The 17,325-nt window shown below is 41.4% G+C and overlaps 1 pseudogene; it reads right to left on the reverse strand.

Moving 5' to 3' along the window:
• Positions 1 to 13,695: 13,695 nt before the first annotated feature.
• On the reverse strand, positions 13,696 to 13,811 carry LOC127490465 (small nucleolar RNA SNORA40; annotated as a pseudogene).
• Between the last annotated feature and the right edge of the window lie 3,514 nt (positions 13,812 to 17,325).

Genomic DNA, 17,325 nt, shown 5'->3' on the forward strand with positions numbered 1-17,325 from the left:
AACAGAATTTAAAGAAGAACTAAACGCCAATTCTTCTCAAATTATTCAAAACAATTGAAAGAGGGAATCCTCCCAAATTATTTCTATGAAGCCAGTATCTCCTTAATTCCTAAAGCTGAAAAAGATGCAACAGAGAAAGAGAAGTACAAACCAATTTCTCTGATGAACATAGATGCAAAAATCCTCAACAGAATTCTAGCCAATTGAATCCAACAACACATCAGAAAGATCATCCACCCATACCAAGCGGAATTTATCCTGGTATGCAGGGATGGTTCAACATTCGCAAACCAATTAATGTTATACACTACATTAACAAACTGAATAATTAAAACCATAAGATTATCTCAATAGATGCAGAGAAAGCATTTGATAAAATACAACACCCTTTCATGATGAAAGCTCTAAGAAAATTGGGTATAGAAGGAATATTCCTCAACACATTCAAGACAATTTATGACAAACCCATGGCCAGTGTCCCATTGAATGGGGAAAAGTTGGAAGCTTTCTCACTGAGATCCAGTACCAGACAAGGATGCCTACCCACTCTCACCATTGCTATTCAATATAGTCCTGGAAGTTTTATCCAGAGCCATAAGACAAGAAAAATAAATCAAAAGGATATGAATTGGGAAGGAGGAAGTCAAACTATCCCTATTTGCAGATGACATGATTCTATATATAGTGGATCCAAAAGACTCCACTAAGAGATTATCGGAACTCATAGAAGAGTTTGATAAAGTAGCAGGATATAAAATCAATACAGAAAAATCAACAGCCTTTGTATACACAGACAATGCTAAGGTTGAGAATGAACTTCTAAGATCAATCCCATTTACAATAGCTACAAAAAATTAATACCTTGCAATAAGTGTAACCAAGGATGTCAATGATCTCTATGATAGGAATTATAAAACATTAAGGAAAGAAATAGAAGACACAAAAAATGGAAGAATCTTCCATGTTCATGGATTGGAAGATTCAATATCATCAAAATGTTCATTCTTCCAAAAGCAATTTACAGATTCAATGTGATACCAATCAAAATATCAATGACGTTCTTCTCAGATAATGAAAAAATGATGCTGAAATTCATATGGAAACACAGGAGACCTCGAATCACTAAAGTAATCTTATATAACAAAAACAAAGCTGGAGGCATCAGAACACCAGATTTCAAGACATACTACAAGGCAGTTATAATCAAAGCAGCCTGGTACTAGTACAAAACAGCTGGACAGACCAATGGAACAGAATGGAAATGCCATAAATCAACCCAAGCATCTACAACCAACTTAATATTTGACCAAGGAGCTAAAACCAATACCTGGAGCAAGGACAGTCTCTTCAACAAATGGTGCTAGGAAAACTGGATTTCCACATGCAGAAGTATGAAGCAAGACCCCTACCTTATACTTTACACAAAAGTCCACTCAACATGAATTAAACATCTAAATCTATGACCCAACACGATCAAATTATTAGAGAACATTGGGGAAACCCTGCATTGGCACAGGCAAAGAGTTCTTAGAAAAGACCCAGAGGCAAAAGCAATCAAAACCAAATTAATAAATGGGATTACATCAAATTGAGAAGTTTCTGTACTGCAAAAGAAACAGGAAAGTGAAGGGGCAACCAACAGAATGGGAGAAATTATTTGCAAACTGTGCAACTGATAAAGGGTTAATAACCAGAATATACAAAGAGAAGAAGAAACTCCACAACAAAACAAACAACCCAGTTAAGAGATGGGCAAAGGACTTAAATAAACATTTTTCAAAAGAGAAAATTTCAATGGCCAACAGACACATGAAAAACTATTCAGGATCACTAGCTGTCAGGGAAATGCAAATCAAAACCACAGTGAGGTTTCACCTCACCTTAGTTCGAATGGCTTTCATACAGAAATCAACAAACAACAAATGATGGTGAAGATTGGGGAAAAAGGTACCCTAATCCACTGTTGGTGGGAATGTAAACTGGTAAAGCCACTATGAAAGACTGTATGGAGATACCTCAGAAATCTGAATATAGACTTATGATACAACCCAGCCATCCTACTCCTGGGAATTTACCCAAGGGAAATGAAATCAGCACAGGGAAGAATTACCTGCACCCCCATGTTTATTGCAGCTTAATTCATAATTGCTTAGACATGGAGTCAACCTAAATGTCCATCAACCAAAGACTGTATAAAGAAATTATGACATATGTACACTATGGAATACTACACAGTGGTAAAAATAATTAAATCTGGTCATTTGCAACAAAATAGATGAACCTGGAAAACATCACACTTAGTGAAATAAGCCAGTTCCAAAGGGACAAATACCATGTGTTCTCTCTGATCTGTGAGAACTAATAGAGCACCTAAAACGAAATCTGTATAAGTGAAATTGAGGGGCTGGCGCTGTGGCACAGTGGGTTAACGCCCTGGCCTGAAGCGCCAGCATCCCATATGGGCGCTGGTTCTAGTCTCAGCTGCTCCTCTTCTGATCCAGCTCTTCTATGGCCTGGGATAGCAGTAGAAGATGGCCCAAGTCCTTGGACCCCTGCACCCACATGGGAGACATGGAAGAAGCTCCTGGCTCCTGGTTTCGGATCGGTACAGCTCCGGCCGTTGCAGCCAATTAGGGAGGGAACCAGGGGATGGAAGACCGCCCCCCCCACCTCTCCTCTCTTTGTGTAACTCTGACTTTCAAATAAATAAATAAATCTTTTTTTAAAAAAAGTGAAATTGACACTTTGAGAAGGAATGACTTGAGTAGCAATTGTCTTGACTGTTGAGTAACAGATTTTGTTTTTTGTTTTTTCTTTATATTTGTTGAACTCTTTTATTTAACATAAAGTTAATCATATGTGTATAAAGTCAATTGAGGATGGATCTTATTAAAAAATAACAGTGGGAATAAGAGAGGGAAGAGGAAGTTTGTAACTATAAAGCTGTGTAGTTCTGCATACATTCCTACAGACTTACTTCTAAGGGAACAGTTTAAAAACCTGCCATGGGACCCCAAATCCCATTAAACTGTGTGGTAAAATTGCCATTTTAAGTGTTCAAGTGATCCTATTAAGTCTTAAAGTGAACATATAGACAGGAGTAAGTATAAAAGTGATCATACAAATAGGATCAAGTGTCTGGCAATAATAATAGATAGAATTAAAAAGGAGAGAATGTTCCAACATGGGAAACAGTCCATGCAGTAGACTCATAGAATGACAATTGGTTTAAGTAGTACTCTGACCTCAGAATCAGCCCTTAAGGCATCCTGGACTGACTGAAAAATCCATGAGAGTGTTTCTGGCATGGAAAGCCAAAACACTGTGGCAAAAAATGTTCTATATGAAGGATATTTGTGAGTGAGACCCCAGTGGAAAGCAGTGGTCAACAAAGAAGGATGTGCTTTTCTCTGAAGAGAGAAGAGAATTTCCACTTTGCTTATGGCCTTGTCTAGATACTGACAGAATTTGTGGGTTCAAAAGGCTTCCATAGCCTAGGCAGCTCATGTCAAGAGCATCGGGTGGTCACTGATGTCATTTGTAAGAGTGTTAATTATTAAATTAACAACAGGAGTCACTGTGCACTAATTTCCCATGCAGGACCTCTGTCCTTAATGAGTTGCATTATGAAAGTTAACTCTAAAACTTGTTCTCAAACAGTTTGTGTGTATATGTGTGTGTGTGCACATGTGTGCAAATTGTTGAAATCTTTACTTAGCATAGAGTTGGTCTTCTGTGTACAAAGTTAATTGAAAATGAATCTTAATGGAGAATAGGACTGGGAAGGGGAGAGGGCAGAGGAGGAGGAGTGGGGCTGTGGGTGGGATGGCAGGTATAGTGGAAATAATAACTATATGTACTTATGAAATTTGTATTCATTAAATAAAAGGTTTCTTTGGGGAAAATAAGACAACCTTTATGTTGTACATACGATTCTCCACAGACAATGGTTCAAATTAGGATTTTCCAATGATGTGAAAGCAATAGGCCTCCAGTAGAAACTGTACTTCAACTGTTGAGTTTTGCTCTTTACTCAGGATAACAGTATATAGTACCACACTCTCTCGTGATGTTGGGCAGTGGTCTGCAGTCACAATGGGAAACAGCCAAGCCCCTGTAGGGTGCTCTGTTGGTGAGCTAGGATGCTTGATGAGTTAGGTTTACTAAGTGCATTTTTGTGTGTTTTAAAAATTTTTTTGTGTGTATTTATTTGAGTAGAATAGAAAGAAACAGAGAAAGAGAGGGAGCACTTCTATTCTCTGGTTTATTCCCCAAATGCCTGCAATGGCTGGAGCTGAGCTGCATGGAAGCCAGGAACCAAGAACTCAATTCTGAGATCCCACATGGGTGGCAGGGATCCAATTACTTGAGTCTCATAAAAGTGAGGATATCAGTGAAGAAGGCCATAATGTGCATTGGTTGGTGGCTGCCAGTTAGCCTACGATTTCCTTTTTTTTTTTTTTAAGATTTATTCATTTATTTATTTATTTGAAAGGCAGAGTTACAGAGAGGCAGAGGCAGAGAGAGAGATCTTCCATCCTCTGGTTCTCCCCCCAGGATGGCTGCAATGGCCAGATCTGTGCCGATCTAAAGCCAGGAGCCAAGAGCTTCTCCCAGGTCTCCCACTTGGGTTCAGGGGCCCAAGGATTTGGACCATCTTCCACTGGTTTTCCAGGCCACAGCAGAGCAGCCAGGACTTGAAACTGCACTCACATGGGATGCTGGTACTGCAGACGGTGGCTTTACCAGCTATGCAACAGCGCTGGCCCCTGGCCTATGATTTCTAAAAAGGTGATTGGGGACCTTTCTCCCCATACTTGTTCCTCAACTTCCCAACCGTTTTGGTCCTTACTACACCTTGTAGTAAGGACAATACTTGTATCATCTGAACACTAAATCTTAGATGCACCTCGATAGTGCTTGCTGGCTGAAACGTTTTAAATTTAGGATATCCCTCTTTTCTATGGGAATGTTGTCCAAATGAACGCCTCCTACTGATCTCTGCATGTCTTTGGGAGGACAGTGTGGCTGTTCCCCATCAGGGACACATGGTGGTTGCCTCAAAAGCCTTTCCCTTTACCTCAGGGCGAGGGAGTAGGCAGCGCTCAAGTTCAAGTCTATATGTGGTTCAGTAGGTGCTGGCTTTCTGGGATGGGGCGTGGGAGGCCATGAGCTGATACAAGAGACATATAAGGCTCGGTTTCTACCCCAAGGAACCTGTTTCTCGGTTGGGGAAACGTATGCCATGATTGGACACACCACAGGATGAGGAAGTCCAGGACTGTGTGCCAGCCACAGCAAATCTCAGAGCAGAGGGTGCAGGCTCCTTGGAAATCACTCTATTTGTCCCAGGCAGGGTTTGTACTCTTACTGGCATGCTTAATGCTATTTCTTTACCCTGTTGAATACTCAGCCTTTCCAAGTTTAGACTCTTTTTCTCTCTCTCCCCTCCCAGAAATACTGGCAAGCATCTGTAGTCATTTGTGTTTCTTTACATTATCAAGGCCAGAGGTGTATCTTCTCTGATAGATAATGGCCTCAGTTAAGACTAGCAAAAGCTATTTTGCTTGATGTATTAGTGCCCTATTTTAGAATAATCCTATTCCCTTGATTCTTTAGTATTTACAATTTTTCTAAGTACCGATTATATTTTCTAAGTCAAAGTGGGGTAAAATTAGTGCATTGTATCCTGTTGTTGCTGCTTTCTGGAGTAGTCAGTCTTACATATTTGAACAATACCACCCCAGTGTAATTTTAAAAGGTAAGAGCTCAATTCTTTAAAAAACACTTAGATGTGCAGTGTGAGCTCTCTCCGAGGAGCCTCGCATTAGGAGTGCTTTACATACACCACACAAAAGGAAAATGCGTCCAGAGGGGACTGGGGCTCATCGGAGCTGAGAGCCGGACCTGATGAACGGTGGCAGATGGGCCCATTTCTGCCAGCTGCACACTCTCAGCCAGGAAACCAGTGGGGCCATTTTTCCAATCAAGGGCTTGTGGTTTGGGGACTGAGGGCTGCAGGCTAGATACACACACTGATGAGAGCTCGTAAAAGGTCAGGCCAATCCAAAAGGGTTGCTCTCCCCAGTGTTTCCATCTGAACAGGACCAGGCACTACCCATGGAATCCCTGTCCACATGGCATTCCTCACGGGCTTCAGATTCCTTGGCTGTGGATTGTCTAAGAACTCATGAAATAAAGAATTAGTGATGGACTACAGAGTAGGGGTTTTCGGAGTTCCCCTTAAATGGGACAGATTGCAGGAGGGGGCTGGAGTTGTACATTTCTCTTCCCCATGTGCAGGGCAATGCTGGCTAGATTTGTGAGAAGGGTTGGGGGTGAGGATCTTCAAAAAGTTCATGGAAAATGTGTGTTACAAAAAAAATGTGTGTTGCTTTCAAAATTCTTTTGCACCAAAATAAACATCTTTTAACTGCACTTTTCAGAGACTTTCTGGAGCATCCTTGCATTTTCCTCTCCACAATTAGCTTTAGCATACAATTTCTCCTGAGGATAGGCCTTGTTAAGAAATGAGTGTGCTGCCATGTTTCAAAGTGGTTTCTTTTCCTCTCCCATTGCTGGCACCATGTGGGGATTTTTCTCTGATATTCACTGTGAGGTCCTAATAGAACTGCTGGAGGTAAAACTCAAAAAGCAGAGAGGCAGGCATTTGGCTTGGTGATGAAGACACTATTTGGGATGCCGGCATCCCACACAGAAGTGCTTAGGCTTTGAGTCCTGGCTCCATTCATGTGTACCCTAGGAGGTGGCAGGTGATGGCTCAAGTACTTGGGTTCCTGCCCGTTGTGTGGGAGACCTGAATTGAGTTTGTGCATCCCAGCTTCAGCCTGGCTCCGCCGTGGGCCTTTGTGGGTATCTGGGAAGTGACCCAGCAAATGGAAGATCTCTGTCTCTCATTACACGTGTATGTATGTGTCTCCACTTCTTCAATTACTTAAACGTTAAAAAAAAATGTGATGTCCCCATGACTGGGGGCTCCTGCAGCCTTTTCCTCCCAGTTTTGCCCTGGCTGAGCCTGCAGCAACTTGTCAGTTACATTTGAGAGGTTCCTCCTCCTGCACTGTTCCCAAAGGGGTTTCTGCTCCCAGGTTTCTGTTCAGGAAAGCTGGGATTTTCTGTGTTTGCCTGTCTGTGTGCTTCTCCAACTCTGCCTGCAGAGACTGGCTAGCTTTTCTTAAATTTTAGGATATAGTGAAGATTTCTAAGTTGCTAAGATGCTGAACTGGAAACCAGAGGTCTAAAGTTTTATTCTTCATACTTAGTTTTTAAGAAACCTAGAGTTTAATTTTGCTTGTAATATAATATAGATAGCAAATTTTATTTTATTTTTATATGGTTAGTCGAGTGGTGCAACACCAAGCATTCCATGCTTCATTTTTCTCTATTTATTTTTCAGTGCTACCTCTGTAATATATCAAGAGCCTACACATATAAAAGATCTTCAAGAAATTTCATGGAAATGCATATTATGGAAAAACTATACAAGGATTTCAAAATTGTTTCTTGTTTTCCTTTTGTAGTTTCAAACATTTTATCTTTTAAATTTATTTATTATTTTCATCTAATTGAAAGATAGGGTGATAAAAAGAGATCCTTATTCATTGGTTCAGTCCCCGAATACCTACAACAGCCAGGGCCGAGCCAGGCTCAAGCCAGGAGCCAGGAACTCCATCTGGGTTTCCCACATGGGTGGCAGAAACCCAAGTGCTAGAGCAATCATCTGCTGCCTCCCAGGCACGTAGCAGGAAGCTGGGTTAGAAGCAGGGTAGATGGGACCCAAACTGGCACTCCGATATGGAATATGGGCATTGCAAGTGGTAGCTTAACCTGCTGCACCACAATACCTGCCCCCTAAATTTTTCTTTTAATTTCATTTTCCACCAACTTTTTGAAGTACCCTCATGTCTAAGTCTGTTTCTGAGTTTTCTATTCTTCTCCACTATTCTTTTCATCTACCTCTGTACCAATACCACATCATCTTAATTACTATATTTTTGTAATAATGGCTCTAGGTTAATATGCTGGCAATCAATTTATTGAAAGCCAATTTTTCCCCATTTTAACAGCTTTATTGAGTTATAATTTACATACCATAAAATCCACCCATTGCAGGTACACAATTCAATGACTTGAGTAAATTGGCAGAGTTGTACAATTGCCACAATTCAGATGGGGAACATTTCCATCAACCCAGAAAGTTCCTCCTGCCTTTTTGCAGCTAGACCCACCCTCCTCACCCTTGCCCCAGCCCCAGCCCCAGCAAGCGATCTGTTTGCCTCTAGGTATTGGCTTCATCTGGACAAGCCACGTAAGTGGAATCACATAGTATGTAGTATTTTGCATCTGCAAAAGCCGATTCTAAGTGAATCCAGCTAATATCGACTTGCTAAACTTATCATATTAACTAATTTATCACATATTTTAAGAAACAGCCTTCTCAAATATGTTAAAGTATGGCAATATGTTTAATGGGACTAGAGTCACAAGGAGATTACATAAGGGCACTTCAAAGTGTCCATGGAAAAATGAAATTACAAGATAAGTTTATTTTGAGGTAGAAAAATTTTGAATTCCATGCATACTTTTTCATAATACATATTTCCATGAATTTTTTAAGAACTTCTTAAATATACATCTGCACATTCTTTTTTTTTAAAGAATTATTTCTTTTTTGAAAGGCAGAGTTTAGAGAGAGAGAGAGATCTTCCATCTGCTGGTTCACTCCACAAATGGCCACAGCAGCTGGAGTTGGGCCAATCTGAAACCAGGAGCCTGGAGATTTTTCCAGGTCTCCCATATGGTGCAGGGGTCCAAGCACTTGGGCTGTCTTCATCTGTTCCTTCAAGCAGATTAGCAGGGAGTTGTATCTAAAGTGAAGCAGCCAGGACCTGAATCAGCAGTCATATGGGATGCCAGCATCACAGGCAGTGGCTTTACCCACTGAGCCACAACACAGGCCTCCCACCCATAGGCACATACTAAATTACCACTTTCTTAGCAATAATTGAATGAATATGTAATTTTCCAAATGTTAAGTTATGAAGATTATATTCCTAGATATATTTAATATAATATTGAATATATTCATGTATATATTTGATGTCTTCTTGTGTATATTATTTAATGAAGACTATCTTATAAAGCTATTGGTTATATTCATATATTATATTCATGAAGAATATATTTCTGAAGTATACAGTCTTAAACATACTTTGCTTGGAATTCTAATTAAAGAACAACTGAAGTCAAGAATATTTCTTAAAACACATTTGTGGCTTCTCAGTTCATTTTGCAAATTCTGCGAATCAGTCATTTGTGGAATTAATCCTCCAAGAAATTGACTTTTGGGAAATTGGCTTCAGGCAAACTGGTCATTCTTTGAATTGGCCATTTAACAAATTGGTATTTGCTGAGTTGGACAGTTCCATATTATGTCTTGATAGCTTATGGAACAAATCCTTTATCATTCTTCTTTTTCATATTTCTCTTGGTTACTTGTACATTTATACTTTATGTATGAATCATAGAATCAGATTAAGTCTGGTGAGAAATCTGATTTGAAATTTGTTTGAAATTATAATGAATATCAATCTTGATTAATGGATTCTTATTTATGTCTACAAGTGCTAATAAGTATGCTCATGCTACATTGGTGAACTTGCCAAATGCTCCCATTAGCTCCAGGAGTTGGGATTTCAGCTTTTCTGTAAAGATAAGTATATTGTCTCCAAATAATAATTCTTTTTCTTTCCTTCCTTCTATCTGCTTTTTCCCTTGTGTTATTTCATTCCTAGGATCTCCAATATAATGCTGCATAAGAGAAGCAACAATGGGCACTCATATCTTATTCTTGGTTTCAAAAGAAATCCTGATAAAATTGAAACATGAAGTAAGATGTTATTGTAGAGTTCTGGATGATATCCTTTATGAGAGTAAAAGAAGTTCCTTCTAATTCTAGTTAGATAAGCACTTTCTTTTCTTTTCAATATGAAATAGTATTGTATTTTTTTATTTATTCATTTGAAAGGCAGAGGGAGGGAGGGAGGGAGGGAGGCAGGGAGAGGGAGAGGGAGAGGGAGAGGGAGAGGGGGAGAGAGAGAGAGAGAGAGAGAGAGAGAGAGAGAGAGAGAGAGAGAGAGAGAGAGAGAGAGATTCCATTCACTAGAATGGCGGGGATGGGGTCAGGCCAAAGCCAGGAACCTGGAACTCCATCTGAGTCTCCCACATGAGTACAGGGGCCCAAGCACTGGGGTCATCACCCACTGCTTTCCCAGGCACATTAGCAGGAAGCTGGATCAGAAGCAGAATAGCCCGAACTTGAACCAGGAACTCTAATATGGGCTGCAAGCATCCTAACCAGTGGCTTAACGCACTGCACCGCAACTCTCACCTTGAATACTGCATCTTATAAAATACTTTCTGCTTCTACGGAGATAATCATGTTCTTCTCCTTTAATCTGACAAACAGTAAATTGCACTGATATGTCTCTGGAGGGTTTGTCTTCTGTGGCCTCATCAGCAGGGGTCCCAGGCCAGGTCCCTGGTCTCAAGGGGACAGAGCCTCCATTTTGTTGGTGCAGATCACGGAGGCAGCTTCCAGACGGTGCTGGCTCCGAACCACTGACAAGGCCTTGGTGGCCCTTCCAGTGGCTTTGATAACTGTCTGGAAGTTTATCCTAGAGTGTGCTTTTTGGCTGCAATGATTCTGTGAGCTACTCAGTCTCCTACATGGAGCTCCTTTCTACTGAACTGCCTAGAGCAGAATCTGTTCCCTGCAATGTCCCAACCAGAAGATTCATTGTTTTTATGATGGGCTTCCCTAGAATCAGGGTGCATTAAGCCTTCAGTTTCCTTTCTGTAGAAGTCTGTTTTATTTCTTTAACTTACATTTTGTGTGATGGTCACTCTAAAGTTTTTCAAAGCGTTGCAACTTGTTTTTGAAAAGGTGACAGACGCACATGGTAAACATTAAAAAGGGCTCCAGAGAACACCCTGGAAAGTAGGACTCCCTTCTTTCTGCAGAGGGACACCTGTCCTCAGGCAGCTCGGTTCCCAGAGGAAAACGCTGCAGTCCCTTTGTGTTCATCCTCTCCATCACTTCTAGGCACATGCAAGCCCACAGGAGCTTGTGCATCTTCGTTTCAGAAACAAATGATTCATACCACCTCCCTAGTTCTGCATCTACCCCTTGTGAAAAAGTTATCCGGGAAAATAACATAGAACTCATAGGAAAGCCATAAACATATATGCAGAGCGTAGTCAAGACCTACAAGTGTACACCAGCGTCAGCAGCACCCAGATCAAGGACCAGAACACTGCCAGCATTCCTGAAGCTTCCTGTGGGCCTCTCTGTCATCATCTACTCCCCTCCCCTTGCAGAGGGAGCCATCACCCTGACTCCTGTGGTATTATTTTCCTGGCTTTTCTCTACAGTTTTACCTTCTCTGAATGTTTCTCCAAACAATAAAGCTGAGCCTTGCCTGTTTGAAGCTTTATCCTAATAGAATCATATTGTATGCTTGCTTTGTTGTGTGTCTTGTTTTTAAAAATTTTGTTGAAGATTTTTAAGATTCATTTGTGTTGTTGAATAAAGGGCACTTTGCTTACAAACGTGGAGATTGTTCTGCAGCAGTACAGGTAAGAACAATAATTTATTCAGGCAGTGCTGGTGAGCATTTTAGATTTTTCCCATGTTTGCCATTACAGATATGCTTTGATAACTATCCTCAGATATACTTGGGCAAGTTCATTGGTAGAACACATTCCTAGCCACTAAAACCCTGAGATAAAGGTGATGCCCAATTTGTACCCTTGATAGACATTGCCACTTGCTTTTCATAAAGATTGTATTAATGCTTACTCCCATCAGCAGTTTCTATTTCCCTACTTCTTTTCCAGTGCATTTAAAATATTTTCCCATTGTATAAGTGAACAGAGTTATTTCATTGTGTATTTCTTTTACTCTAAGAGTGATTAAGCCTTTTTTGACTTCTAAAAACGATAGTTCTGGGGCTGGCACTTTGGCACAATAGGTTCTCTGCCTGCAGTGTTTGTATCCCATATGAGTGCTGGTTCTAGTCCCGGCTGCTCCTCTCCCAATCCAGCTCTCTGCTATGGCCTGGGAAAGCAGTAGAAGATGGCCCAAGTGCTTGGACCCTTGCACCCGCATGAGAGACCCAGAGGAAGCTCCTGACTCCTGGCTTCGAATCTGCTAAGCTCCGGCCATTGTGGCCATTTGGGGAGTGAACCAGCGGATGGAAGACCTTTCTCTCTGTCTCTCCCTCTCACTGTCTATGACTCTCTCTCTCAAATAAATAAATACATAAATAGAATGAAGCATTATAAAAAACAGTAGTTCCTTTTCTGTTGGTCTTCTCACTGACTTATGGAAACCTGTTGTTTAATTAGTCCTTTTTTTAGGTGGTATGAGTTATTAGTCTTTTCCCCCAGTTTTCTGATGTTGTTTATTTTCTCCCATGGGTAAACCAATTATCAGGGGGCACAGACATTTGGCCTGGCAGTCAAGATGCCTACCTCCCACATCAGGAGTTCCAGCTCCTGACCCCAGCCTCCTGCTGATGCAGACCCTGGAAGGCGGCAGCGATGGCTCAGGTAGTGGTGTTCCTGCCACCAACATGGGAGAACCAGACTGAGTTCCCGGCTCCTGGCTTTGGCCCTGCCCAGTCAAGGACATTGTAGGCATTTGGGAAGTGGGCCAGTGGATGGAAATTTTCTCTTTTTTTCTCTCTTTTTCATAACCAAATAAACTTCAAGTTAATCATTTTCCCCCCTTTTTGCGACTTCTGGGTTTCATGGCATACTCAGAAATCTCACTCTGGGATAATTAAAAATCTCTCCCTTTTTCCTTTCTGCTCTTTCTAAAAATTTTTAATAATATTTTTAATCATTCCACAAATGTCATGCAGATTATACAATCAATTAGCTGAAGTGAAATAACAAAAGGAAGAGAAAGCAAGAAGCTTATGCCCAAAACAGAGCGAGAGCAAAAGAATTTCCTAAGGTGAGCAAGGATCCTTTCCAATTTCAAGTGTGGTATATATTGCAGTAGAACTGCTAAATTCATTTTTATTTCATCTATTAAAAATACTACAGAAACTCCTAGCCAAAGATACATGAAGACTTTCTACAAACAAAGGTAGAGTTTGATTTTTATACTGTGTACATAAGGCAAAAATATTTGAAGTTAATACATTTTTATTTAAGGAATTCTCCATGTTGCAATTCCTTCCACTGTCCATCTAAGTCACCTACTTGGTTCTTTTAAATCTTCAAGCCCTTTTGAACAAACTGATGCTTACTTCATGGTTGTCTTATCAGCCCACAATTATCTGGCCTTTGTTAATCTTCACTTGAATTACATAACAATAACTTCAAAATTCCCCACCTAACATCTTTGGAATATAATTTTTTCAAGCAATTTACTACTGGGTCTTTATTTTATAGAGTAGATGGACTTGCCTGATTCCTAATTTGACACCCTCAGATGTGAATTAGTTCATATTTCTTCATAAACCAACACTCAAAAATAAAACTATCAGTGGGATATTCTAATACCATCTCAATGTGAAAATTGGAATACTAAGATCTTCAATACTAAAACCAGCCCTTATGGTTACAAATATTCCACCCATCACTTTTAACTGTGCTAGGAATCCTATTCCTGCTTGCATGTATCAAAACTCATACTGATCAAAAAGCCCTGGGTTGCTAAAGAATTTATTTTTTGTCCCGTATGTTGGTCTTTGTCCATAAAAACATACACAGGTGTAATTCCTTTCTTCTCTTTCAAGTTCATTCATAATTCTTAGATCTTTGAACTTCGCTGGAGTGTCTTTAGATGTAAGATCTATAAGATATTACAAGGACACCAGTTAATTTTTATACATAGTTCCACTGATCTGTGTCTTCATGGGCCATATTAGACTGACTTAATTATGTCACTTTATGTTTTAATATCTAGATGGACCACTTTCCTCATCTGTACTTTAATTTTTTTGGCTTTGATTGCTTATTTTTCATCTGCCCCCAAAAAAACTCTTAGTAGGAACATTAACATCTTTATGATGCTGAATCTTTCAAGAATATGGTTTCTTTCACTCAAGTCTTTTTTGGTTTATGTTGGCATTCATTAGCATGTTAAGTGATCCAGTTCTTGAACTTCATTCCTTGTTTTATTCCCAAGGATCACCTCTTCCATTATGTTTTGCTTCTATTTAGAAGCACTATAAATTTATTTACATCAATTTTATAACCTTGCCATGCTCCTGAATTGTGGTAGTTTTCAGTTTATTCTCTTGTATTCCCTCCACTGGTAAAATGATCACATCATAATGCAAAAAATGATAATTTCATATATTTCTTGTGCTATGTTAGTACTTCTAGGAAGAACAATATTAAATAATAGTGACCAAAAGATCATTCCCGACTTGTTACTAACTTCAATGAGACTACTTCTTCTGTTTCATTCAACTTAAGGGTTTTTTAAAAGATTTATTTATTCATTCTAAAGGCACAGAGAGAGAGAGACAGAGACAGAGACAGAGACAGAGAAACTTCTACCTGCTGGTTCACTCCTCAATTGGCTGCAACAGCCAGGGTTGGGGCAGGCTGAAGCCAAGAGCCAGGAACTCCATCTGGGTCTCCCACAAGGCAGGCAGCAACTCAAGTACTTGGATCATCATTCACTGCTTCCTGGATGCATTAGCAGGGAGCTGTATTGGAAGCAGAGAAGTTGGGACTTGAATCAGCACTCCAATATGGGATGTGGGCAACTCAAGTGGCAGCCTACCTCACTGCACCCCAACCCACACCCTTGACTTGAAGTTTTGCTCCAAAAAATTGGAGAAAGCTGAGGCAGCAGGGAAAAGGTAGTAGCAAAGTCTGTAACCATCATTAAAATCCCAGACTCAGGGTCTGCACTGTAGCATAGCAGGTAAAGCCACTGCCTGCAGTGCTGGCATCACATATGGGTGCCGGTTTGAGTCCCAGCTGCTCCACTTCCAATCCAGCCCTTTGCTGATGGCTTGGGAAAGCAGTGAAGGTAGCCCAAGTCCATGGGCCCCTGCACCTGAGAGAGACCAGAAGAAGCTCCAAGCTCCTGGCTTTGGATTGGCCCAGCGCCAGCTGTTGTAGCCATTTGGGGAGTGAACCAGTAGATGGAAGATCTCTCTCTCTCTCTCTCTGCCTCTGTAACTCTGCCTTTCAAATACATAAGTCAATTTTAAAATTGCAGGATGGCTCTGCTTGGTTCAGTTGCCCATTGCGCCCCTTCCCCCAGGCAGGGTCAAGAGGAAGCCTGTGAGAGATATAGCCCAGGTACTATGGTTTGATTATCCTCTCCAAAACTCCTGTTTAAATTGAATCACTACTGGGATTATCCTGGGAGACGGGACCTTTAAAAGGTGGTTAGCTCATGGGAGTTCAGTCCTCAGGGATATTTTACTTTACTGCAGGCTGGGGTTAGGGATCACAGGAAAGGCTTTGCTGTAAAGAGAGCCCTCTGTCTCCCATGTTTTTTCACCATGTGATGTCTTCTGCTATGTTAGGGTGCAGCAAGAAGGTCCTCAGCAGATGTGGTCCCTGGATCCTGGACTTCCCAGCCTCCAGATGTGAGCCAAACACACTTCTGCTTGTAAGCTACCCAGTCTGTGGTATTGTGCTACAGCAGCAGCAGACAGACTGAGACACCAGCCGAGGAGGGCTGCGGGCGGGGGCCCTCAGAGAATCCTATGAATTCTTCTTACTGGCCATGGCTGCCCCTGGACTGGTACAACGCTGTGGGGGAGTGGCCACTACTCTTTCGATGGCACCTCACCTGCTGGGTGCCTCCTTTCCAGCCTGTGGGAGTACTGGGAAGCCACTTAGCTAATGGTAAAAGGGAAGAATTGGAAAAGGGGGAACATTTGCTTGCCTCTCCTCATAGCGCGGTGTAAATTTGGAATATTTGTGTCTTTGCCGTTAAGAACAACCCAACCTACTTATGTTTATCGCCGCTTCTCCTGCATTACAGAGCCCCCGCCCCTGCCCCCCCAAGTCATCAGCGAGACATTGGAGTAATACTCTTTTCTCTGTTAACCTTTCCTTCCAGGATAGTTTATTTTCGAGAGGAAACATTTGATAAAGCTCAGAGTAATTTTAAATACATGATTTGCCACGTTCACACTTGTCACTTATCATGCGCACTTCACTCCGACCTCCCTAGCACTCTGTTAACCTTCCAGGGCTCCGTTAAAGCAAGCCATTTGCAGCTGCCCTGTGAAAACTCTGCATTTAAATTGCTTTTCCTCCCCTTCCCCAAATTTTACACAACTATAAATAAATTTAATTACGATTCCAAGAAGTGTAAGCAAATCTTCTATTGCATTTTTAAATCTTTTATCTCCTCCTTGTCCCTCCACTAAATATACAGTTTATCAAGCAGCCACCCTGCTTTCTGGGGGCACTTGGCCCTTCTCAGCCCCTCTGCTACTAACACAAATCCGAATCTGTCTTCCCTTCTGTCCAGCTGGATTTTTGAGGGTTACAGACTAACCTCGTCCTCCAGGGCCTACACCGCATTTCTGAAAAGGAGACAGCAGGGGACCAGCAGCTAGGTCTCCTAAAATGCCTTTGTGGGGTGGGCATTTGCACAGTAGTTGAAATGCTGCTTGAGATGCCTGCACCCTATATGACAGTGCCTTGTTTGAGTCCCAGATCTACTCATTCCAGCTTCTTGCCAGTGGGTCCCTGCCACGCATATGGGAGACATGGATCAGGTCCCTGGCTCCCAGCTTTGGCTTGGGTTGGCTTATCATACCTGGCTGTTGGAGCCATTTGGGGAGTGCACCACTGGCTAGGAATTCTGTCTCTTGGTATCTATCTCCTTTTCTGTGTCTGTCTCTCCGCCTCTCAAACAAACAAAAAAAAATAAAAATTTAAAGTGCCTTTGTGTGCCTCCATCCCTTGGCAGCCAGATGTGGCATGTGCCTCCCTCATTTCAACACAGGCCCTGCACAGGTCTAGCCCACCACCTGTACCCTGTTGCTGATGCTCATTTATGTTCAAGGTTTACCCCATCCTCACCCTCACACACCAGGAGCTCTTGGATTTTTTTTATCCCCGGAGTGTTTCACAGGACAGATGCTTACTGAAGTGTGTGTGCATTCAACAAGGGGGTATTCTGGCCACACTAAAAGAGAAAATCACCTGCTGTCACCATGAGGTTGGGTCCAAATGTCATCTTGAAAGGCACATTGATAAGAATCTACTTTGAGGTCCCTGTTCTTTTCAGAGCACTTTTAAATG

This window comes from Oryctolagus cuniculus, chromosome 2 (assembly GCF_051225735.1).
Source record: "Oryctolagus cuniculus isolate XC-2025 breed Fujian yellow rabbit chromosome 2, ASM5122573v1, whole genome shotgun sequence".
NCBI lineage: Eukaryota > Metazoa > Chordata > Mammalia > Lagomorpha > Leporidae > Oryctolagus > Oryctolagus cuniculus.